Source organism: Psammomys obesus, unplaced genomic scaffold (assembly GCF_907164565.1).
Source record: "Psammomys obesus unplaced genomic scaffold, mPsaObe1.curated_primary_1811, whole genome shotgun sequence".
In the NCBI taxonomy this organism is placed as follows: domain Eukaryota; kingdom Metazoa; phylum Chordata; class Mammalia; order Rodentia; family Muridae; genus Psammomys; species Psammomys obesus.
The window spans coordinates 3,158,659-3,182,757 of NW_026590809.1; the positions used below are offsets into that span (position 1 = coordinate 3,158,659).

Below are 24,099 nucleotides of genomic sequence, written 5' to 3' on the forward strand. Positions count from 1 at the left end.
GGCTCGAGAGTCAGAAATAACTGACGAAGGCGGTGTGTGTGGGGGGGGTACCTCTGTGGCCGGAAGTCCTGGTTGCTAGCCTGATTCTGGTAAATGTTTAACAACAGGCTGTCCAAAGACAGCCGGAAGGACCTTAGCTCTCAACTGGTGTTTGTCCGCTTTGTTGTCGCAGACGTTCTCACCATGAGTAGCTCCCACGACGGGTAGGTGGTTTAGGGTGCTGGCTGGGGGAGAGGACCCGAGTTCGAATTTTAGCACCATTTAAACCCGACATGGCTTTGGCTGCACACGTAGGTAACTACAGCAGGAAGGCGGGTAGGGAGAGGGCGGGCAGAGAGAGGGCGGGCAGAGAGAGGGGGGTCCCAAGAGCTCACCGGCCAGCCAACCTACAGGGAATGAAGAGCGTTAGAAACACTCGCTGAGAAGAACGTTCCAGCAAACAAACGAACACAAGCTAAGGCAGAGGGTGACAAAGACGTCTAACGGTGAGCGTGGAAGAACATGTGAACACACACATGTGCACACGTCAGCCAGCACACACCCCGGACCGGTCAGGGCTCACGAGCCAGCGCAAGGTCAGCACACGGCTCCTGTGCTTACCCCCACCTTCTCCTCACGGGCCAGCGTGCCCAGGGTAAACAAGGACGGTCCCCCGGTCCCCAGCCTTCCTTGCAGACAGGAAAGACCACAGGAGAGCTGTCATCGGTGGAGGCTGGCAGAGGCTGTAGACTGGTGACGGACAGCCAGGGGTGGTACTGGCACTGTAGTGAGGTAGTGAGCGTCTCCCTTAAAGAACCTTCAGGCTCAGATCACTTTTTCCGAGGGTGCAGCAGCCATTTTGTAGGTAGTCATGAAGGAGAAGCCAAGGCCATGGTGGAGGACTTCATTTTGGTGAACTTGTCTCACAGTGCCTGAACTTCTCTCTTGGGTCTTCTTTAAGCTCTGGCTTATTTAGGCTACGTGTTAAAAGCAAAGTCACTCTTTTAGCATGTCAGTGGACACAGACCTACCAAAGGGACATTGCTACTGGAAGCAAAACTATTGAAAATTAAAACAAAAACAAAAAGTCGCCTTCAAAAATTCATTGTTCTGTTGATATGAGCTTGCCTAAAATTCATGGCTTGGAGACAGAAACTATTCTCAGCACAGCACTGTGAAGATCCGGGAAAGTAATGCGGCCTACCTGTTGTGTGTAGGCTCCAGGTAGAGGCCGTGCTGAGTACCAGAAAGGCATCAACACACTGTGGTGTGACCAGCAGCGAGTCACGTAGCAGCTGGCACATTAGCTCATCTACAAAACGGAAATAATGTCATCCATACTAAAAAGGTACAGTTTATAGTTAATCATGTGTCTGTATGTGGGAGGGCATGAGCACATGAGTGTAGGCATTTGTGGGGGCCAGTTAGGGCATCAGATCCCCTGGAGATGGAGGTACAGGAAGATGGACGCTACCCAATGTGGGTGCTGGCAGCCAGACTCAGGTGCTCTGCAAAGATAGCATGTGCTCTTAACTGCCGAGCCAACTTCTGTGTTGTTTTGGGGGATTAAAAGGCTAATAACTTGTGTAAAAGGCTAGAAACAATGCCAGTCAACACCCTCCTCATCACCCTCCTCACAAACCGTCACTCAGAAGGTTCTGGTATCATATATGGATCACGAGGATGGCTTGAGACTGAGACCAGATGTTTCCGGGGTTCAGTCCTGTGCCCTCATGCTTAGTGAGCTCTGTCCACTTGTTGGGGTTTTACTGTTGTGAAGAGACACCATGACCACTGCCGTTCTTCCACAGGACATTTCCCTGGGGCTGGCTTCGAGTTTCAGAGGCTTGGGCCGTTATCCTCATGGCGGGAAGCCTGGCAGCATTCGGGCAGACACGGTGCTGGAGATATTGAGAGTGTCTTCAGCATATAAGACCTCAAAGCCCACCCCTACAGTGACACACTTCCTCCAACAAAGCCACACCCACTCCAAAAGCCACACCTCCTGATGGTGCCACTCCTTATAGGCCCACATGGGCCAATTACATTCAGACTACCACGTCACCAAGCTCCCCTTTCTCAAACTGCTATCCAGCTCTGGGAATGCCCCTGGACTCTAGAAACTCACAAACGCCACCAGAGACTACCAACCACTGACCCTGCCATCTTCCCAACATTCGATGATCTCTCCTTGTCCCCTGCCACCCAGTTTCTTGTGGTCACTCCCTTGTTTATGCCCTCTAGTGTCTGGCTCTTTTATTCTCTCCACTGTGCTCAGCTCCAAAGCCGCAGCTCTGGTGGAGCTCAGCTTGGCCTCTCTCAGTCAACTGGACCTGACTGACAGGGCTTACTTCAAGCGTTAGGATTGCTAACCTCAAATGGGCATTTAGCGCTGTGGCCTGGCACTCACGCCACACTTTGTACTTCCTGTGCTTCCCGACTCCCAGGAGATGACTGTTTAGAACTCATTTCTCTCTTCCACCCTCTAGCCTCCTGGCCACCCTCTTCCATTCTCAGCAAGCAGTCCTGGGAAAACTCACAGAGAACAGGAAGTCCCTGGACCTCCCACCCGGGCAGCCATCAGCCTTGTGCAGCTGGACCTCCCTGCTTTCCCTCCCAGCCCTTGCTTCTCTCGGCTTCTGCTCTTCCCTGACTCTGCGAGGCAGACTCACCCTTTCCTCTGTGTTAGTCAAGGTTTTCTAGAAGAATGGAATAGGATGAATATATGTTATGGAAGGAATGTGTTAGATTGCCTTACATAAAGGGCTTGGTAATCCAACCATGGTCATAAGCATGACAGAGAGTTCAGTAGCTGCCAGTCCACAAGGCTGGATGCCTCAGTAGTGCCAGTCTGTTGCTGAAGGTCTGCATTGGTTTTTAGTCCACACTGAAAGGCCGGAGAAGCTAGGCTCTGGTGGCACGGAGGAAGGGAGGCAAAAAGATCAAACCAAACAAACAAAAGCCCAAACAACAAAACCAGGAGCTCACCTTGGGTCCTTCTCTGATTAGCTAAGATATTCATTACAGTACTAGGAGGATGACCAATTCAGATATTGACAAGTGAGGAGAGAAGACATGGTGTGGGATTGCGGAATAGCAGGAGTTTCAGATATTGACGGGGAAGGCCTCATTGAAACATGCCTGGAGTGAAGACGTGGGGTAGGAAAGCCTCGTGGACATGCCTGGGAAGGGGCTCCCCAAGGAGGTAAGGTCAATCCATCAGAACTGAGGTGGAGCTGTATCCAAACTGTTCTGGAAAACAGAGGAGGCCAGGATGACTTGAAGAGAACCAGGCTGGGGTAGGAAGAGATGGCAGGGAAGATAGATCATGCTTGGCCCCTCCACAAGGTAAGACTGTTATTCAGAGTGGAGTGGGAATCCAGGCTTTAAAAAATAAATAAATAAAACGACTTTAATAGTGAGGTTGGTCAGAATTTACAACTGTCTCAAAATGCCTTTTTTTGAAGGAGTATCCAATTTTTTATTACCACCTAAAGAAATAACTCGCACAAAGTAAAATAACAATTTATAGTGTGTATAATATTAGTAATTATCATTTAGACATACTAGGAGCACAGTAAGAAAGGCCATCTGCAGTTTTATAAATTATTTTAATGAACAGTTATATAATGACACTGTGTATCTCCCCTGTAGGAATTTATTTATTTTTACTATCCGTGTATGGGTGTTTTACCTGCGTGTGTGTCTGTGTATCCTGTGCGTGCCTGGTGCCCTCGGAGGCCAGAAGAGAGTGTTGGACCCCCTGGAACTGGAGATACAGTTGTGAGCTGCTGTGTGGGTGCTGGGAGTTGAACCATGTCCTCCGGAAGAGTAGTCTGTGCTCTCAATTCCTAAGCCATCCCTCTAGCCCTCCCTTTAGGACTTAAATAAGAACTATGCACTGCCTTTAGTTGTTGCCTTTTTAAAAAAAAAAAACAACTGTACTGAGATAAAATTCACAAATCGTGCAATGCAGTCATTCAAAATATAGAATTCTTTGGCTTTTACTATATCCACACAGTTGTGTAACTATCACCCTCTATTATTAATCTTACTTTAGAATCCGTTTACCACCATGAACCCTTTCATCACTCAATCCTGCACCTCAACACTCGGTCCCAGGCAACTTCCTGTCCCTATGGATTTGTCTACTAGGCACACCTCCCGTGAATAAAGCAAACACAACTCCGTCTTTCTTTTTTCATTTGGAAGAGTGCCTGTTGTTTGGTTGCTTTTATTTTGTTTTTGAGCTAGGTCTCTCGCAGGCCATGGTGGACTTGGAGTTACTATACAGCCTTAAACTTTTGGTCCTGCTCCAGCCTCCACAGCGCTGAGATTACAGGCAAGCACTATCCCATCCGCTTTATTCGGCACCGAGGATCAAGCCCAGGTTCTCACTCCATTTGGGGAGAAATGAGAAGTGCTCCATTCCTTTTCTATGGCTGAATAATGCTCCGTGTATGGATATGGCTCATTCTCTTCATCAAAAGAGGGTCTGTAGAGGGTAGGGGAATGACTCTGAGTGTCATTAGGCCAGGCTCACCCCAGCTGCTGCACGAAGGACCAGAGAATAACCAACTATGTCAAATACTGCTTTTAAGGAAAATAAGAGGAGATCCAAGAATTGACCAGTAAGTGCTCAAATAGTTTAATGAAGAAAGGAATTTAATTAGCAGAATATTCTTCTGTATAATTTATAAATGGCATTTTATGGGTTTATGGGATTTGTTGCATTTCCTTTGAATAATTAAATATGGAATACAGATATAATACTTAAATAATTGATAAGAATTTTAAGTGGAATGCTAGGCATGTAAAGGTACAGGAATAAATGGAGAGTATCATTAATTTGTAGTGGCCTTCGGTATTTCCTTATATTGCTGGTAATGATTTTTTTCTTCTTTTGGTTTGTGGGGCATTTACTCCTACAATAGTTCTTCACTGAACATAACTCAACATTATGGTAATCGTCCAAGATTTCATGCCAGCTTCCAGGAACTGACCAAGAAAAAGCTGATTTAAAAAACAATTATTTACATCTGTTTCATGATTGGTGTTTCGTCTGCATGTAGGTCTACGTGAGAGTGTCAAACCTTGGAGTTAGAGACAGTTGTGAGCCGCCATGTGGGTGCTGGGATTTGAACCTGGTCCTCTGTAAGAGCAGTCAGTGCCCTTAACCAAACAGATCAGGAAGATGTGAGCTTATTTCTGTGTGGTTGTTTGTTTGTTTGTATTGCAGGGGGTGGGAATGGGACTAGAGGTAAGACTATGACGTCTAAAAGACTGCATCAAAAATTTACAGTAATAAAAGTATATTTCCCAGTTCAAGGCCAGCCTGGGATATACTGACAGACCCTGTCCCCAAGCAAGCACACAAAGGGGCCGGGGTGAAGTTGTAAAGTGCTTGCTCAGCATGCAAAGGGCCATGGGTTTGATTCCCAGAATCTTCCATTAATAAATAAAAGTAGGTGGTACTGCAGACACGTAATCCCAGCACTTAGGATATGGAGGCTGGAGCAACAGAAAAGTCTTTTCCCCCTAAAAAGCGAATTCGAGGTCATCCTGGGCTACAAGGGCCCGCGTATCAAGCACACAAATGGCTTCCGTCATTTGATGCAGCAAGGGTGCGCACTGGAAACAAACGCATCTACCTAGTGCGAGATTGGTGTCAACAGTTAACAACAGTTAACAGGTCTTGGGGCTCGTGCCACCAGGAGGGCCTGTAAATCAGCGGCTCAGTGCTTGCAGGGCCCTTAAAAGGCGACTTTCACGGCTGGGTGGGCCCGGTGGTGGCGTTCGGAACGTTTCAGAAGACAATGTTGGCTTTGGAGCTTGACTGGCAGCGAGCAGGGACTGCAGAGTCGGAGGCGGGCTGGGGCCGGGAATTTGGAGAGGATCCCTAGGCGGCGGCGGGCGCGCGCGGTGCGCGTGCGAGCGAGGGCGAGCGGCGGGCGGGCTGCGGGCCGGGTATTGGCAGGCGGGCCGCGGAGGCTGGGCGGTTCCGACTGCCTGACGCCAGCGCGACCAGATCGATCCAGGCGCCGGGAGCGAGCGGGCGCGCGGCGGCGGAGGCCAGGGCCGCGGAGCCGCGGAGCCGGGAGCAGCGGAGCGCGGGACCCGGCGCCCGGGCTCGTGCGTCCCCGCCGATGGGCGCACCGCCGAGCCGGTAAAGCCGCCCGTTCCCGAGCCCCGCGGGGGGGACCCGTGCGGCGCGCGGCGCTCCGGGGCAGGGATCGGGTCCGGGGGACCCCGGGCGGGCTCCGGGGCGCATGCGGGACGGGCTCACGGACCCGCGCCGGGGGCAGTCCCGGGGGGGCCCCGGGGCGCGGATCTCCCCCCCCCCCCGGGGGGGCCCCCCGACCCCGAACCCCCCCCCCGACCGCCGCTCCGTCTCCCCGCGCCCTCGTCGGGCGTGTCCGGCTCTCCGGGGACCCCCGTCCCGCCGCGGCCCATTGTGTCCCCGCCGGGCCCGCAGACCCCCGGGGGCCGCGCCGCGCGCAGCGAGCTCTCCCCGGGCGGAGCGCGCCCCGCGGGGTCCCCGCGCAGCCCGCCTCGGGGGTTCCCTCCGGCGGCCTCGCTCCGCTCCCTGGGCCGGAGTCGGCTGCCTCCCCGCGCGCCGCGAGCGCCGGGAACAACTGTTCTCGCCCCGGCCGTCTTTGTTAGTGTCCCGTCTCGGGCGGGGGCGGTGGGCGTGAGAGCGCGGGCCTGCGCGGCCGCGGGGCGCACCGCGAACGGGGCTGCGGCGGACGGCGGCCCCGCGAGGACCCGTCGCCGGCCGCGTCCGACCCTGCGGCGGGCGCGGCTTTTGTTTACTCGGAGGTGCATGCAGCGCTTCTGGATGCCCCGCACCAAACGGCCCCGCCGAGGGCGAACCGGGCCGCGGCCGTCCGGGAGAGCGTCGCTGTGGACCGCGCTTGGCCACCCCCTCCCCTCTTCGGGTCCCTGGGTGACATCTCAAGTTTTCAGAGGAGTTGCTCGGTTTATGTAACGTCTTCCTGTTGCTGGAGCGAAATCACGGCGTGCCCTTTCCAACATCCCTCCCTCCGAGGGCCTGCCTGCGGCGGATGGCGTGCCCACAGCGCAGCACAATGAGAAAGCTGTTCCCCGGCCGGGTTCGGTTTTCATCTTGTTTATAATTACCACTTGAGGTTGTACCGGAAGCAGGTGAGCTGTGCCGGGACAGTTCGCGGAGAGTCGAGGCGGAGGCGGTGTTCTCAGTTGGTGCAGATATTTTTGCGGCAGCGTTCTTACCCTGTAGGTGCCAGGCCTGAGTAGCCAGCACTGTCGCCCTTCCCGTCCCTGCCTTTCTCGTTTTCAGTTACATGTGTTTCTGTGAGGATGGGGTGCCATTTGTTCTAATGCTGCATTTTTTAGGAAACAGTAAACCAGGGTTTGGAGAGTTGACTTTCCTGGGAGTGGGGACCCCAGAGGCTCCCTCGGACTCTCAGGTTTCTTCAGTGGATAGGGGTTTGTCCTTGATTTAGCTTTGACCCCTGCAACCATAGGTAGTAACCAGATACGTTCCTCCTCTAGCAGCACCCTCTAGTTTTGTATTTTTGGAGAGATGGTGGCCTTTACATTTTGGAGGAATGAGAGGTTTGTTTATTTTTGGCAATTAAAAATGCTAAACTCATGTTAGTCCTCAAATTTAAATTCCTTTTCTGTTAAGTTCCTTTGAGCACTAAGGGGAAGCAAATCTTGGTTCCCCAGCTCTACATATTAGTTAAAAACTGAATTTTTCCAGCGGTTCTGGGCTCAGGGTGAAATGCAGTAACGCGGTAGATTGGAAGCAGAGTAAACCCCGCTGTAATTACACGGGCATATTTAAGCTGCAGTCGCCTACATAATCAAGGCCAAGTTGTGTGTGTATAAAAGATCTCATTTGTGTGGTCCTACAAGGCTAATGGAGGCATCTCCGAGACTTTATAAATAATGTAAGTTGTGTATAATGTAGAGTCTCCAGGGAGGCAGGGAGAGCATCATTACCAGCCTTTTCAACCGGCTTGAGATCTTAAATTGATTTACAGCACTGAACTGGTGCAAAATGATACATCAGGATGACAGGGGCCAGCCTGTAAAAGTCTATGATGTCAGCCTATTAGTTCAGTCATCGTAATTAAACCGTATTCTAGGGGCAGCTCAGCAACAGTCTGGTGTTATGCTGCAGATATGGGTGGTGCATGGATTTTGTTTATAATGGGAAGGGGCATGGTCAAGAACCTCAGTGTTTCTAAGAGGGGACGGGTTCTGAGCTGTGGTGTCTGGGGTCGGGAAGAGACTGCATGGCAGCGGCTGCATCTCCTGAAAGATGCAGCTTTTCACCCGATGCTTTGATGGTGGGGACCTTTGCGGTTCTGCCTTGCGCATCAAGCCGTGCTTATGACAGCGTGAACTTAACTTGGCCTCTGGATCCTCTGAAATATCAGAGGACCACGTCTTTGTTTCTGACCATTTATTAGCTGTGAGCTTGTGCTGTGTTGATAAGTGAGTCAGCGTGTTGTAGCTTTAACAGGTCAGAGTCACCAGGCTTTCACTGAAGACCTAATAGCCACTCGGGGTGGGGAGAACCCGCTTTTGCTTAAGTTCTGGTAAAAAAAAAAAAAAAAAAAAAAAAGTGTTCCGTTTAGACATGCTGTCTGTCTGATAGCGTAGAAATAGCCTTGTCTGCATAGCTAATCGTAATTTAGGATACAATGCTGTCCATCACCCACATTTCACGTAGTCGTGCGTGGCTGCTGCGTTGAGTGGAATGTGCATGGGATAGTTGTGCCCTCACAGAAAGTTGTAGACTCATCCGGGGGTGACCCAGGACCGTCCTCTGTACAAACGGCTGTTCTTCGGAAAGGCCATTTGGAATGGCGGCTGAAAATCACCGGATGAAGTTGGCTTTTGAGCAGGTATTACTCGTCGTGCGTGTTCACGGTTTAGAGCACTAGGGGGATGGAAATTATTGTAGCTGGTTTTTTCTTTCTGAGTGTTTGCTGAGTGCCAGGATTTGTTTATGGTGATTATAACTCATTTAAGCCTGCAACCCCCAGAAGATTGTTACCCCCACCTTACAGGTGGGGAAACTGAGGCACAGCTGGCGAGGCGTTATGACTTACCGCCTAAGCGGGGATATGAATCAAGCAAATCTGCCCTGAGCCTCATTCTGTCTGTTTTCTGTTTAGAAGGGGCTTCTTAAACTTTTTTTTTCCTCCCAAGCTCTCTTCATACCCAGGAAATTGTTCTGTGGTTCTAAGCACACAGGTATATGAAGTAGGTCTAAGAATCAAATACCTACTGATGGTAAATCGTTATGAAATACACGTTGCTAAAGGTTGATGACCTGAGTTTGATTCTTGAACCTACATGGCACAAGGAGAGAACTGACTCTCACAAGTTGCCTCTGACCTCCTTAAATAAATTAAATAGGAAAACATCTTAAATTTATTTAAAGGTAATTCTTTAGTATACATCTAATTTTACCCGTCACTAAAGAGGAAAGTAAACTGGCTAATGAGCCAGGTGAAGTTCTTGTTTGTTTATTTTACATTAGAATTGGCTGGATGTTTGACCTTGCGGGACTGTGCGGGACACAGGGCCTCCGCAGAATTGTTCAGGGCTGATCGACGCTTTGACTTTCTAATTGTCGAGGCTGAGTGAGAATGCCACTTCAGCCTAGATAAGTGGTGTAAAGTGGCAGAAAGATGTTCAGGACTGTTTCAGAAATTACTGAGAATCCTAAGGTAATCCCAAGTCACATTCACTGAACATTTTCTAAAACTCAAGCCAGCGACTTGGACATCAATTTTTAGAATCAGACATTCTAACGCAAGCCAAGCCTGGGGTACTAGTTTTTAATACACGCTGAGGGGTGGGGTGGGAAAACACGGAAAGCTTTTGTTTCCCAGCATTAAACTATTATTTAAAAACAAACCCAAACATTCATTCGTGTGTGCGAGGGGCAGCGAACGACGCGCGGAGGTTAGCGCTGGGTCTGCTCTCGCCTTCACCTGGCTTCAGGAGTCACGCTCAGGTTATCAGGCGTGGCGACAGGCGCTTTTTCCCACCGAGCCTCGTGCCGTACCAAGGCGTTGCGGTTCTGTCAAAAGTTGAAATTTTGGTGTCCATAGTAAAAAAACAAAGAATGAGCAAACAAACAAAACCTCACCGAAATTCGTAACACATGAGTCTGACATCTGAGTGGAAGTGCTGCCCTTGGTGTTGCCGTGTGGCATGAGGGCGTGGGCAGCGAGCATGCCTGCGTGTGTTCCAGCCCGCAGCTGCAGCGAATGCAGCGAATGCAGCGACGCTGTCTCACGCAGCAGAGGTTGCCAGGGACACCTGGAGTCATTACACATTTTGAGTCGTTTGGCTGATGCATGGTGCCTTTTTATTTTTATATATTTATTTTTGGGGGACCCTCCGCTTCACTTAAGCTGGGATTTGGAATACCCAGGAGGTTTCTCTTGTCGCTGTGGACATTGCCCTCTGCTTTTACTTTTAGACAGATTCATTCTGTGTCATCCTCCTGTGGAGGGTGCTTTCTCTGGTCACCTCCGTCTAAAAGAGAGAAACTGAAGTTCATACTGTTCTGAGCAGCATGTGACCTGCAGACTCATTTGACAGGAAAGCAGCGCATTTACAAGTGCGGTCAGTCGTCCCTCTGCGTGCTCACGTCCACTCGCCCTTCGTGTCTGTGGTCAGTCCCAAGCTGATGACGCTGCGGGGAAGTTGCGGCAGTCTCGTTTTATCTGCCCGTCAGAGGCGCTCCGCTTCCCCCGCGCAGCCAAACGGAGCAGCTTGAGATAAAAGTTGTTCATTGCAAACTTTTGGGGCTTTTTTAGTTTTAAGGGTGGGTGTTAACCTTGATAGGAAGTCTCACAGTTCACTTGCCCTTACCCTTTTTGGAGGAAGGGTCAGAGCTATTTAAGAATCTGATGATGGCTTGGTTCCTATATCTTTTCAGTCCTTCCCTCCTTTCCGGAAATGTGGATATGCACTGGTGAGTTTGTGCATAAGGCTGTGTGCTTTCAGGTGAAGTACACTGTTTGAGACTATCTTGTCAAGTGCTTCAGAGACTAAAGATGCTTATTGTTAAACATTGCTCTGAAGAGTTTCTAATCCAATTGGTTCCTACCAAGTTGGGCAGTCTGAGGCCAAGAGAGGTTACCTGGTTTGTGTAATGTTTCCCGTCTAACTGATTGAAACAGAAGCCAGACCTGAATCCTCTGAGTATGGAGGGTTCATTTATTTGTTTTTTTTCCTGAGGCATTGGGCTGAGCACATCCTGGATCATTTGGGGAGGGGAAGAAAGAAGAGTTTCTTTTGGCATGATATTGATGCTTTTATACCTAACATTGTTTGAGCAAAATAGCAATTAAATCTGACAACCATAGAGAAATGCTTGTGTTCTACAGATTAAAACTTTTTTTTTTTTCATTCTAGAAATTGAAAAACAAAAACCCCATGTCAGATTTTATCAGTGGGGTCTTATTAGAAATGGGTGATCTGAAGTTGTACAAAATTCAGATTAAGTCAGACAGTTGTGACATACTGAGAAATACATGAAACTCTCCTTTTGACTCTCTAGACCACTGTATTCCTCACCAAAAGTTGAATTTTGGGGTCTTTAGGAAAGGAGCTAGGTGGGTGGTAGGAGAGCATGGGAAGAAAAAGGATAATTTAACTGTAAGAGGGTGGAGAAAATATAAGTGAAAATGATGTTGGTGGAATGTCTTGGTATTTCTTTGTGGTCTTATAATTTTGGTACCAAGGTTGCGGGATGTGTTTTGAAACCTCTGGGGACATCTTTTCATATTTTTGCCGCTACTTGGTAGCAGAAATACTCAGTCCAACCTGTCCAATCTAGCCGTCAGTGATCTGATTTGTAGCAAAAACACATGAAGTGTTTCAGCAATTACTTAGCTCTGAAATTGCCTCCTTTAAGGAAAGGATGGAGCTAGGAAGCATGATACTGTAACCGCTTCATCTCCAAGGTGTTCACAGAGGTGTGTGCGAGATGCAGCACGGCTGGTGCCCAAACAGCATTGCGGAGATGAGCAGCATCTCCAGGGTGCTCATTTGCATAAAGGATGCTATTTTTCCCTTGGGAAGAGCAAAAACTTTCATGAACAGCTCAAACTTCAGTGACTACATCAGTTTGGGGGGAGGTGCCAGGAACTGCTGTGTTTGGATAGTGTCACAGCTCAGCTTTGCAATTTTCACTGTAAACTGAAAACAGAATTTGAGAAAGGATTCCCTCCTGAGAAGAAAGCATCAGAGTGCTCAGGCTCAGGAGTCCTTGCCCGTTGGTTCTCCTGCATCTCTTTTCCGTGTGGCTCAAGTGTCTGAAAAGAAACCCATGTTTCTCCTTGAAGCGCCTGCATGTGTGGCGGTGCTTGCTTCTTCCTCCTCCTCCTCACCCTCATTATTACTGTTATCAGAGACACGCCTGAATTGAAAGGGTGCATAACCATTAACTCAGCGTCTGTCTGTTCCTTAGCTCAGGGTGTCAGAGACTGTTCATGGTCGTGTTTGGGAAGGAGAGATGTAGATGACCCTACATGCTGACCCAGAAACACGCCCTTCTGCCAGAGTTTGGAATGCTGTACTTAGTTTTCCTTAATGTTAGGGCTCTCGTGCTATTTTTCCTTACAATCCCTGATAGTTTAGGGGAATAGTTATTCAAACTGTTCATTCTTCCTGCTACTTGTTTCTCTTTAAAACTGTGCCTAAACAGAGTAGATGTATTTCAGATCTCTGCAGCCATTTTTCCTTTCAGTTTTAAACACCACAAGGAAAAAAAAGGAAAGTAGCTAATTATCGTCAGCTACTATAATTAGGCATTAAATTAAGTCATTCATTTAGTTAAATGTAAATTCTTTTATTTGTTTAGATTGAAAGAAAACATTTTTTTAATGGTGACTTTTGCTGTTTGTTTTTTTTTTTTTTTTTTTTTTTTTGGTGACTTTTGTTGTAGTATTATAGTTAGTGTATGCTTCGTTAACCCATGATTTTTTTACACAGTTACAGTAATTCATGAGAAGACACAAGAATGGAAGAAAAAAGTCGTTAACACTGTAAGAGTTGTTACAGAGCAGGATTCAGTCTCACGGCTCATGGAGCACGCCTAAGGTGGAAGTACACGGCAGGGCGCCCAGCGGAGAAGCCGGAGTGAGTGGCCGTGTGGCAGCCCTGACAGCGACATTCTGCAGCGCGCAGGTGTGCTCGTGCCCCTCCCCGAGCTGCAGGCACGGTGGCTGTCAGGCACTGCATGCCACCCTCGCGTCCGAGGGTGCCTTTGCTCACGTCCCTTCCCGTGTGCAGCCGTGTTTCCATTAGCAGCGTGTGGCCGCCACACGGAGCGGCACAGACCTGCCCACTGGCGGGCGGAGCCGTCTGGCCTTGGCGGGCATTCCTGACGGGGCCTGGGAGAGAGGCTGGTGATACGCAGGAGCTGAGCCGTACAGTTGAGGGCTTGTCTTGTGCCAGGAGCGTTGGGAGGTCGCTGAAAAAAGTTCAGTCATGAGTTTGGACTTGCGGTGGGTAGGTGCTGTGTGCAACATTTTTAAAAAGCTTTCGTTTACATGAGAATCTTTGAGAAAATGGAAAAAGAACAAACAAACAAAAACCTAATGGCGGGTGGCCGTTCTGTGGCTGTGGAGTTAGAGGAGGGCTATCAGAGATGGCCTTTAAGTGTTGAACCTCAGCGTCTGGAAACCCGAAGCAGCCTACAGTGTAGGGAGGGTTAAGAGTGGTACAGGTGGTGAGTTGGAGCGGATGTGCTGGGTTTCCAGTGGGAGGCCCAGTTAGGCTTTGTAGGCAAGTTAGAGGTGCAGAACTTAGGGCTTTGTGTGCGGTCCTTTTGTGCAAGGTGAAGGATGTGGTGATGTCTCTCCAGCCACCTGCTGTGCACCCAGAAGAAGAGACACAGCCTGAAGATTCACTTTTCCAGCCAAGCCCACATGTAGGAATTAGGAGGAGGCATATTTGAAGTAGTCAAAAGAGGCAGCTGTAACAAAGATGTAAAGTTGGAGACAAACCAGGATTCCATTGGAGTTCAAAGTAGGATCAGAGAGGGTGTGCTTGTCCCTTGGGCTAAAGGGCAAGGGACATAATCCAGTGAATGTAGTCGCGGAGAGAATGAGTATATGAAGAAATGAGAACTAGATTCTTGCATTCCCGCTAGTCCCTTTTTTTTTTTTTTTTTTTTTTTAAATACGAGTCTATATAGAGAGTTGGAGAATGAAAGATAATGTGATCGTGATCTGGAGCCCAGATGGCAAAATACTGACATCTGTAGTGTCTGAGCAAGGACCAGGCTTGGGGAAAGTGCCACACCAGCGCGCACACCAGCTTGTCCTGGCATCGCAGGGAGCGGTTCGCCTGTGTTTCGGATCATGCCCCAAACACACTCACATCGCACCTTTTGGAAAACTACTGTTAGCTTATGATTCTTCCTCACTGGAAGAAAACCAGATGATGGTACAGCCGGAGGGTTGCTATGGACTTGGAAGAGATGGTTTTTGTATTTCATCCCATTTGAAGCCGTATTTTATGTTCTGCTGAGGAAAACCACCTGTCTGGTTAAACGCAGAGGTCTGGGAATCATGCTGGATGTCGCTTTGGAGATATTAAAACAGGGTTAAAACGTAGGAGTCAAATCTCTTCAGGAGCAAGCGCAGAGCACACAAAAGGCTCAGCATGGGACCAGCCACCTAATGAGCATTCGGCTGTGGTAGCTGTGGTACAGATCCATGTGTTTTACAGTCGAGAATGCTGATGGGGGCAACATCTCGTCCATCCTAGGTAAAGGAGTGGGAGAGGAGGAGTCTAGTGGACCCAACAGAGCTGAGCACTGGGAATTTGTACCTAGAGCATCTCCCTGGCAGCTCCTGATGAAGGTTTTTAGAAAGTAAAGTAATTGATCTAGACAAGTCAGTAACTTATCTGGGTCATTAAACGGGCGATCACCTTAATGATCTGGATAAGTTATCTAGATTGCGCGAAGCCTTTAAAAATTAGTATTCTGAATTTACCCGTGCCCTCTTCAGTTGGCCTTCCGCCCACCACTGAGGTTAAATATCTGTGGCTTCTGTTTGTTAGTTCTGACAGTTAATTGACAGATTCTGGGATGGATTCTTACCAGTTTGGGTGGAAAGAAGGTTGTCGTATGACTGTCTGAGGGCTCCAAGGCTCAAAACCAGAGAAGAAAAGCTTTATAGACATGACTGTAAACAGATATCCTGTCAACAGATATGCAGACAGCCGGACAGCAGGCCTCAACAGTGATACCATGGCTCTTCTGGACGCAACAGAAAGCAACGCCCAAAGGGAAAAACTTGGGGAAAACGTGGGTGATCAAGTCACAGCCTGCTGAAGCACAGGTGTGTGAACGTGGCCGGTCACCCCTGGGAGGAGAGCAGTGCCTTTTCGTGGACCGTAGTGACTTTCTCATTGTGGATGAGAATATGCCACCTGTCTGGCAACGCTAGGCTTCTCTCGACGAAGAGGAGCCCAGTATCTCAGAGGGTCCGGAGGGAACCAGGGCTTGCAGGGTGGTGTGGGTCACGCGTAAACTCACCCGTTTCTGTTTCCTCCACGACAGGTCTCGGGGCCAGGGGTTTCCTCCCTCGACTTTGACGGTTCTGGCCCTGTTAGGCCCGTTGCTCACTCGCCTGGCAGGATTGATGAGTCTTGAAGACACTAGGCTTCCCAGCACATTCTGAAATAGAATCCTCCTCTCCTGCCTGTGGTGGTGTGAGGTTTCATAGTGGCATTTAGTCATTTATATCAGATTCAATGATGGTTTGGAATATGGCGTTGATTATCAAGGCAGACTGGTTTATGGAGAATCAAAGCAAGAAAGGTTCCCCTGTGAAGCCAAACCTCTTCCAAAGGTCAGAAGGCACCCAGATTAATCTCATTTTCTATTATGGATAATAGTTAGTGGCCAGAGCATTTAAAAGGCTTTTCATACACTGCCCAGAGGGGTTCTGCTGGTGACGGACAGGATCCTGACCCAGCTGAGTCCTATTCTGACTTGTCTCAGCATTAGGTGAAAGGCACTTGCATAGCTACTAGACTGAATTTGTTTATGTTCCCACCGATGCCTTTAAATGGCCTGAAAAATACTTCCAAGGTGGAGGAGATAGCCTTCATATCTCACCTGCAGGCTCCTGGCTCAGCCTGTGCCCCCCCCCCCCATCCTTTAAGTCACAATGATGAGCGACTAGGAAGAGGGACCTGAATCGGTGTGCACCGGTTAGACGTGTCACTCAAACACTTTGAGCGAAGCCGGACAGGAAGAATTAAGGCTGAGATGCTGATGTCATTGAATACAGCGGCGTGTGTGTGTGTGTGTGTGTGTGTGTGTGTGTGTGTGTGTGTCCTCGCCCTCCACCTTGTCTGCCCTCAGCGTGACCGTGTTTGACGTCACTGACATTCCTGTCTTTGCACTGCTTACTCCAATATAGCTGGTCTCTGAGCTTCCAAGCAGTCCTCCTGCCTCCACCTCTCAGCTCACCATGGGAGTGCTGGGATTACAGATGCACGCCGACTACCACGTCTGCCTTTTTCACTTGCGTTCCACGTGGAAGTCAGGTCATCAAGTGAGCCAGACAAGCGCTTTTACCTGCTGAGCCATCTCCCGGGCCTGTCGCTCTTCTGGGTGGGAAATAAAACAGCTCTGTAGAAACTAAGCGCTCGGGACAGTTGGTGGTGTGTGGCTTGCCATCTCCTCTGTTGCAGCTTCCTGTTTTGTTGTTGGCTGCCGGCTCTGCAGTCTGGAGTGATGAATAATAGCCTCCTTATTTTCCCTGTTGTGTTCATATAGTTTCTGTTTAGCTTGTCCAAGCTTGTGGGAATGTTTGATAGATTTTAATTTTAATTTTTTATTTTTTTTGCTAATTGAAAAACATTTGGCACAAAAAGTAGACGATATTTATCGGTGCTTAAAGAGAGTGTTATCAGGTCATACACGGTGGGCTGTTCTGTGCTCCAGGAAAACCTCCTCCTTGCACCATCTTGTGTTGGGATTTTGGTTCTTAAGTCAGTATTGGCTGACTCAGCAAACACTCCATGCATTTGCATTTGGCACGCTGCACAAGGCTGTGCAGCGTGAGAGGGAAAGAAAAGCATGTAGTTCCAGTCCAGTTGGTACGGTATCCATACAGTAAATAACAGGAAAGGCCGGATAGTAAAGCTGTTGTTAATAGTGTGTGGCTGAGTTTAAAGGCAGTTCACGCTTGCTTGGGGTAGTCCCAAAAATCACGGGATTGGGATGGAGGTCAGAGGACAACATGAAGGAGATGGTTCTGTCCTTCCACTGTGTGGCTCCAAGGGGTTGAAGTCAGGTCGTCAGGTGTGGAGGCAAGCAACATTTACCCCTCTGGAGCCATCTTGCCTGTCTGGGAAAGTGGTTTCTGCCAGCCTGCTTTTCTCCCTTAGCTAATTCTCCAGCAAGTTTCCGAAGGCCTAAAATGTATATTTATACTTAATACGTATCTTATACAGTTTGATAAAGTTGGGATAAAGGATCATAAGTACAGGACTCTGACAAGGGAGCCTGTAACTGTGAGGAGCAGCACAAACCTGCTCGTCGAGTCTGGCCTCTGTTGTAATACCTTTTATTTCAGTTATCACGTTAACGCTGACTCCTTGAGGGGATGCGGAGTGTCTTGATGAGCTCTATGTGAAAGCACGGTGGTTCCCACCTTGCCTCAGTCTCGTCAACCGGTACCATTACAGGAGAACCCAGTGCGTCCACAGGGAACCCCGGTACGGTCAGCTGTCAGCCTGACACCCTGGGTACGTGTGGAGCTCATTCTTCCATTTTGATATTTTTGTAAACATTCAGGAATCTGCCGTATTGTGTTGTAGGTACCTTGCCGGTGTGAACCATTCGTGGCTTTCATGCTTGGTAGCCCATGGTAGGGCGAGGGACTGGTGCAAGTCTTTAAGCACGTCATTTAAACACCGAGGACTGACTCCTGCTTTTGTTTTTCTTTGAGGTGAGACAGAAAGAATGTGGGGCTGGAGAGATGATTTCAGCTTTTAAGAGCTCTTACTGCTCTTGCAGAAGATCCAGGTTTGGTTCCCAGCACCTACACCAGGCAATTCACAGTCACTTGTAACTTGCCCCCCAGGGGCAAGGCCTCTTCTGGCCTTTGCAGACACTGCACTAATGTGCACATGCACACACTCATAATTTAAAAAGAAAGGATGTGTATCGGACAGCACCCTCTGTCCTGGCAAGGACCAGAAACTCCCCAAGTTGAAGAGTTAGCAGTACAGCAGAGTAAATCTGCTGAGACCTGAGGTGCTTAGATTGCGAAGAGAAAAGGAGGTGAGGTGTGGAGGAACGGAGTGTGCACCCCTGGCAATATCTGGCAGATTGTTCGGTTGTCACAGTCTGGGGGTGAAGCGTGGGGGCTGCAGCCGGCTTGTAGGAGCCAGAGGCCAGGGATGTGTCTCAACTGCTGTTCTGCTGAGGTGGAAAACTCCTGGAAAAGGGCATGGAAAGGAGGATCCGGAGACAGGAGGATAATGAAGGTGGTATCACTGACTAGTGTGTCGGCCACACCCGCTTTCTCTCTCTCCACTCTCTTACTCCCCCCCTTTCTCCAGAGTACAGACAGCACTGGGGCGTGCAGCTGTGTCTTAGACTGTACAATGGCTGTTGTAATATTTTTATCTTACTAAAATAAGATGCTTGAAAAAATTTCTTGGCTAAATTTTCTTCACTTGTATGCTTGCTCAATTGGAAAAGTATTATCCCAAGAACAGGAAATATGCCTAGGAATTTCTTTTTTGTACTTTTATATCTTTAATAAGAGACCTTGAAAATAAAAAATTTAAATTATATTTGTTCGTGTATGAATGTATATGAGGAGTGCATATGTGCCATGGTGCACATTTGGAGGTCAGAGGACAACTTTCGGGGCTCAGTTCTCTCTGCCAGGTGGGTCCCTGGGATCATAATTGGCAGCAAGCGTCTCTACCTGCTGTCTCATATTGTCAGCTGAGAAAATGAATTCCTAAAAGCAGTTTGGTGTTCCACAGACAGGTAAGAAAGGGATACCAAGAGTGGAGCCTCCGTGTGGACCTGACTTGCTGCCTTTTACTCAAAGCTCTGTGGGTTGAATCGAATGGAATTTTGTCATGGCCATCCTGACAAAACCTGTGGTCTGTCTATGTTCTAAGGAAAACAGGAGACACAGAAGTAAGTTAGGAAGGGAAAGAGTTGGAGGGGTAAGATAAAGTACTAAACAAACCCTTCTGGTTTGCGCATCAAGCAAAGGGGGGTGTTGTTCAGGAAACAGGGCAGCATCGAGGCCTCGAGGATTCCCTTGGCCCACTGCGCCCTCGGGTCTCAGTTTTGCAGCCTCTAAAGGAATGCAGGCCTTATCAGGTTCTCGTTGGGATGGAGGGAATTGGTGAACCGTGACTGGTTCGGGGTTCCCCGACCCCTGCCGGATTTCCGTCATACAGGACGCACAGTGCAGGATCCAGGCAAGAGGTGGTAGCCCCAAAGAAGAGGACAGCCATGCCCATTCACTTGCGCTCATGTGCCCCTCGGTAGATAATAGCTCAGAGAATGCCGTCTGCCAGGCTCCAGTGTCCTTGCTGTTGGGCTTATGCTCCTTCCCTCCACACTACGCAAGCTCGGTGGTGATGGGAAGTCCTTTTCATTCTAGCTTTCTGTCTTCTGCGCTTTGGGGTCAGGGGTGAGCCCTTTAAGAGTTTGTTCAGTTATGGATTAGTGGACACTAAAGCTGTCCAGTGCTTAAGACGGGCTCTCAAGCCTTCCTGAGAGTGTTGTGTGGGTCCCTCATTCCGACTGATAAGTTTTATGAGGGTTACTGGTTAGGACTGGACTTAATCCAAGGCAGAAAGACCTAGACTGTGGGACAGGCAGACCTTTTGGTCTATATTTGCATATATCTAAAGCTTATTTTCTAAATATAGGGGGAAAAGGCCTCTGTTATTATCTCTGACTAGTGGGACAAAAGCTGACGGTCTGGTTTCTCCTGGCCGCATGTGCAGTAGTCCGTCCATGTGTGAGAGCTGACGATGGGCTCTCGATGGTGCAGGAGAGGGAAGTGTTTGTGGTCCTTCAGAGTTCATCCCCACAGTACTTCCCAGCTCTAGAAAAAGAGGTGCAGTGTGCTGTGGACCGTTCTTGGGTAACAGAACATTTCCCTCTCTTTTCTTGGTAAAAATTGTACGTGCTGAGAATCTTGGTGTTGATGGAAAGAGGATTTAATGGGAAACACAAACTTACTTTTCTGTAATAGGAAACCATCTTGTGAAATTGAATTTTTGATCTCGTTGAGTTGCTTAATAAAAGGATTCATTTGCATCCACATTCTGTTTATCTAGGTAAGATCACAGATTCTAAAATGGGCACAGGGGTGCGTGTGACACACTTCTCTGAAAGTCCCAATTAAGTGGAACTCATTCTGTTTGCAAACGCTCCTTCCATTCCCTTCCCCTTCATAGATGTAAGAAAAAAAATCAGTCACAGCACCTGTTGGTCTTTGGCGGCTGTGCAGAATGAACCTTTTTGCCTACTTTCAGTTTTTATTATTGGGGTTTTAAACGTGAGAACAAGAGTCTGCTAAGACAAGTGGCTGCCCCAGCCCCAGCTCAGACAGAAAAGCAGCTCACCGCCACCTTTCAGGCGCACCCCTCAGCACACAAACAGCCTTTTGTTTCTTTCAGACTTTTTGAAGGTTTCATGGGAGAGACACTGATTTGTAGCATCTTTTAAACGAAAGTTTCAATTTTTAGTGTGATTCATGAATGTATCTCTCCTCTTTTTTTGCATATTCAGAAATAGGCGTGTGTACCCAGTGTGTTTAAATCTGGTACTGTCAGATGCCTGTGTTCTTTAGATCTGTGTGAGTGCAGATACCCACTTTCGTTCTGATGAAGCTGCTCCTTTACCCCGCTGAGCTCTCGCTGGTTTTCCTCACATCCTGTCCACCGTAGACCTTCTCCCACCATCCTCCCGAAGACTCCAGCTTTGAGGGTCTCCCTGCTCCTTCCCTGCCTGCGTCACCTCCACTTCTGCTAGTCCCGGCCTTTAACGCCTCCCCCCACTCTCCCACTCACACTCTCTGCCCCTTCAGTCTGTCACAGCCCAGCAGGCTGCAGCAATTGTGTTAGATGTGACTGGTTGAGCTCCTGCCCCACGCTGGTCCCCTGCCGGCCCTGTCCCCTCGTCCCCTTCACCGTGCTTCACTCTGGCGCACTGCACTTCCGGCTTTCCGGGAACCCTGTGGGCAGTTCCTGACAGATGGTCTTTGCACCCGCTCCCGCTGTTCACCGTGCATTTCCTGGATCTCCTTTCAGGGCGTGTTCTCCGCGAGGCTTCCTTGACGGCAGAATATGGGAGCCATAGATTTCAGAACACTGCCTTTGTCTCCGCACTTACAGTAGTTCTTGGTCCACCATTGGTGTTCGCTGACTGAATTAAATAACTGTGGAAGTTATTTTTTTTAAATACTAAAAAGATAAAGTTAGAACTTAATTAAACAAAAAGAAAATGAACCAGTTTCAAGAGTATCACTTGGCAAATTGCTGCATTAACAGAATATGTTCAGATGTTTCAGTTTGCTGCCTCTCCAGACCAACCTTATCATATATTCACATTTAATCCTTGTAAGGACTGAGCAGGCTGGTAGTGCCTTCAGCTTGCTGTGGCAGAGGACACTGCGGGTCAGTGGGGCAGCAGCTAGACAGTGGGGAGCAGGAGTTTAAGCATCTTCAAGTTAAGGACTCTGCTTTTTATTTAGGAACCATCATAAAATGACCGAAAAAAAAAAAAAAAGCTTTCTTTGAACGCCTGAAAAACAGGCTCTGGCTAATTTTGGTTTAAGTCTGCCTTTTGTTTCCATTTTGAAAACATAAATGGTTAATGTTAAAATTCCTGACAATGTCAAAGCAACAAGTTTTATTTCTCTCACCTGTGGAGGAAGTGGCCTCCACCCAGCTTAACTGAATTAGGAGGGAAGTGATTTTTTCAAGTGATAAAAAGAAATAAAATTCCATGCTCTTCCCACAGGAGGGCCTCAACAATTGGGAGAGTGGCGTGAGACCATATGTTGGTTTGCAAAAGGATATAACTTGCAAAGATGTTTCCTTTGATGCCTGTGATGGGCATGGATGTGTTTCCCTTCCAGAGGGCACTGAGTAAATTAAGCAGCTAAGACAGGAGCTAAGGGGTCTAAATATAGGGAGAGAGTTCAGGCTGTCCTGCCCAGCATACCCCAGCACGCCCCACAGATGTGGCTGTTGTGACAAACAGCACCTGCAGGTTCAGCAGGAAAACAGACCTGTGCTCCAAAAGATGCTGGGCAGTGGGAGCTGGAGGGAAAGGGGTGGTTTTCCCGCCTGAGCTCAAACACCTTTGCATCTGTGGGTTTGCCATTTGAATTGCTTGGTTTTTAGAACCTGATTCATAAACTTTTTCTTTTCTTTCTTGCTTTTTTTTTTTTTTTTTTTTTTTTTTTTAGGTCTCACTGTGTATCTCTTGGTTGGCCTGCAACTTGCCAGGTAACCAGGGCTGTCCTTGAACTCAAGATGATCCACCTGCCTCAGCTTCCCAAGTGGTGGGTTAAAGCTGTGCAAAACGTTACCTGGCAGATTACTGCCTTTATGTCACTACTGGCTAAGTGTAGGTTCTTATTCCAATGTGTTCCAGAGAAGCTACTGAACCTCTGAGCATCCAGACTCATGGTAAAAGTGAGAAGAGCTATAGATCCTAAGAGGAGGGTCTGTGAGATGCAGAAACAGCCACTATTCCCAGCAAGAGCTCAGCTAACAGCACCACTACTGGGCACCAGCAGAAGTTTGTCCTGTTTAGCCTTCTGTAGTCTGTAAAATTACTGTTTAACAAGTCAAAGAGAATAGTGGGGTTTTGTTTGTTTGCTCGTGTGTTTATCGTAGGGGACAACTAAGGGGCTCATCTCCCCTGCTCTTCAGGAGTGAGTACACAGATGAGCTATTTCGGAGAAGGTCATGGGGTTCTGGATCTGCCCAAGGTTCCTTCATGCTGGCTGAAGAAACAGCATCCAGTAGGGTTTAAGGGAAATGTCAAGGAGATGGAGAAAAAACAAGGCTGGTGTTTGAAGTCAGGGATGGTAAGGAAACTTTGAATTGGCAATAATCTCACCCAAAGAAGTAATTATCTAAGGAGATTAAGAAAAAAAAATCCTGAAACTTGGCTATTCTTTGAGAATCTAAGTGAAATGAGCCAAGCACCCCACTTGAGCCTACATGTTGGGGAAAGGGTTTGTGAATGCAGAGGGTAGGGTTTTCTGATATACTAGGAAAGCCACCCTGAGACATATACCTGGTCATCTAAACAGGTAAACTGCACTGGAGTCCTGAGAAGTCCTGTTGGGGTGACAGCCAAACTCTTTGATTCTTCATCAAGGGGATACCACTTTTGAAGTGATTTGCAATGTCACAGCCCTCTTAGGTTTGTAACGGTAATGTGGGATTCACACACTCTCTCTCTGCTGATTTCTAAGTCTTCTGCTTAATCAGCACTCAGGAGAGAACATATGGCATGGCCTGATAGCCTGTCACTCTGAGGCTGGAAGCCTGGCTGTTAATGCCTGCATCTTAAGGGCATCTGTGCCAGCTGAGCCCTCTGCCTCCTGGCTCTCTTTCCTGTCACTACCTACCACCCCTCCCCCACTGAGGAAAATCCAACTCTGGAAAAGGTTGTTTTTTTTTTTTTTTTTTTAATGAAAACAAGGTAAATTAGATACTGTGTGTCATCAATCCTGTCATTGATCAGGACAGGGAAGACTCCTGTGATCTCTGAACATCTTCATATTATTTTCTTAGGAATTTTGTAAACATTTTTTTTTTCTGGGACTTGACTAAGTTCATTTTAGCCCAATTTTCTGGCTGTGAAATAGTCTTTAAAATATACATCAAGGGTCAGAGACAGGGCTCAGTAGGTAAAGGTACTTGCTGCCAAAAAGCCTGCTGGCCAGAGTTGCAGTCAGTTCCAGGAGGAAACTGATTCCTGAAAGTTGTTCTTTGACCTCTGCATGTACGCGTCACACACACACACACACACACACACACACACACACACACACACACACACACACA

General features: G+C 48.3%; 1 protein-coding gene across 3 annotated transcripts in view; it reads left to right on the forward strand.

The window, feature by feature from the left end:
- Positions 1–239: 239 nt before the first annotated feature.
- The window catches only part of Smad1 (SMAD family member 1), a 68,383-nt gene continuing 44,523 nt past the window's right edge, over positions 240–24,099 (forward strand). The window contains exon 1 of one of the 3 annotated variants that reach the window (XM_055609026.1): positions 240–294. The gene's annotated coding sequence lies outside the window, so the exon portion shown is untranslated. Of the gene's footprint in view, positions 295–5,971; positions 6,146–7,121; positions 7,144–24,099 lie in introns of those variants that run through there. The other 2 variants (XM_055609025.1, XM_055609027.1) reach the window with 2 other exon arrangements.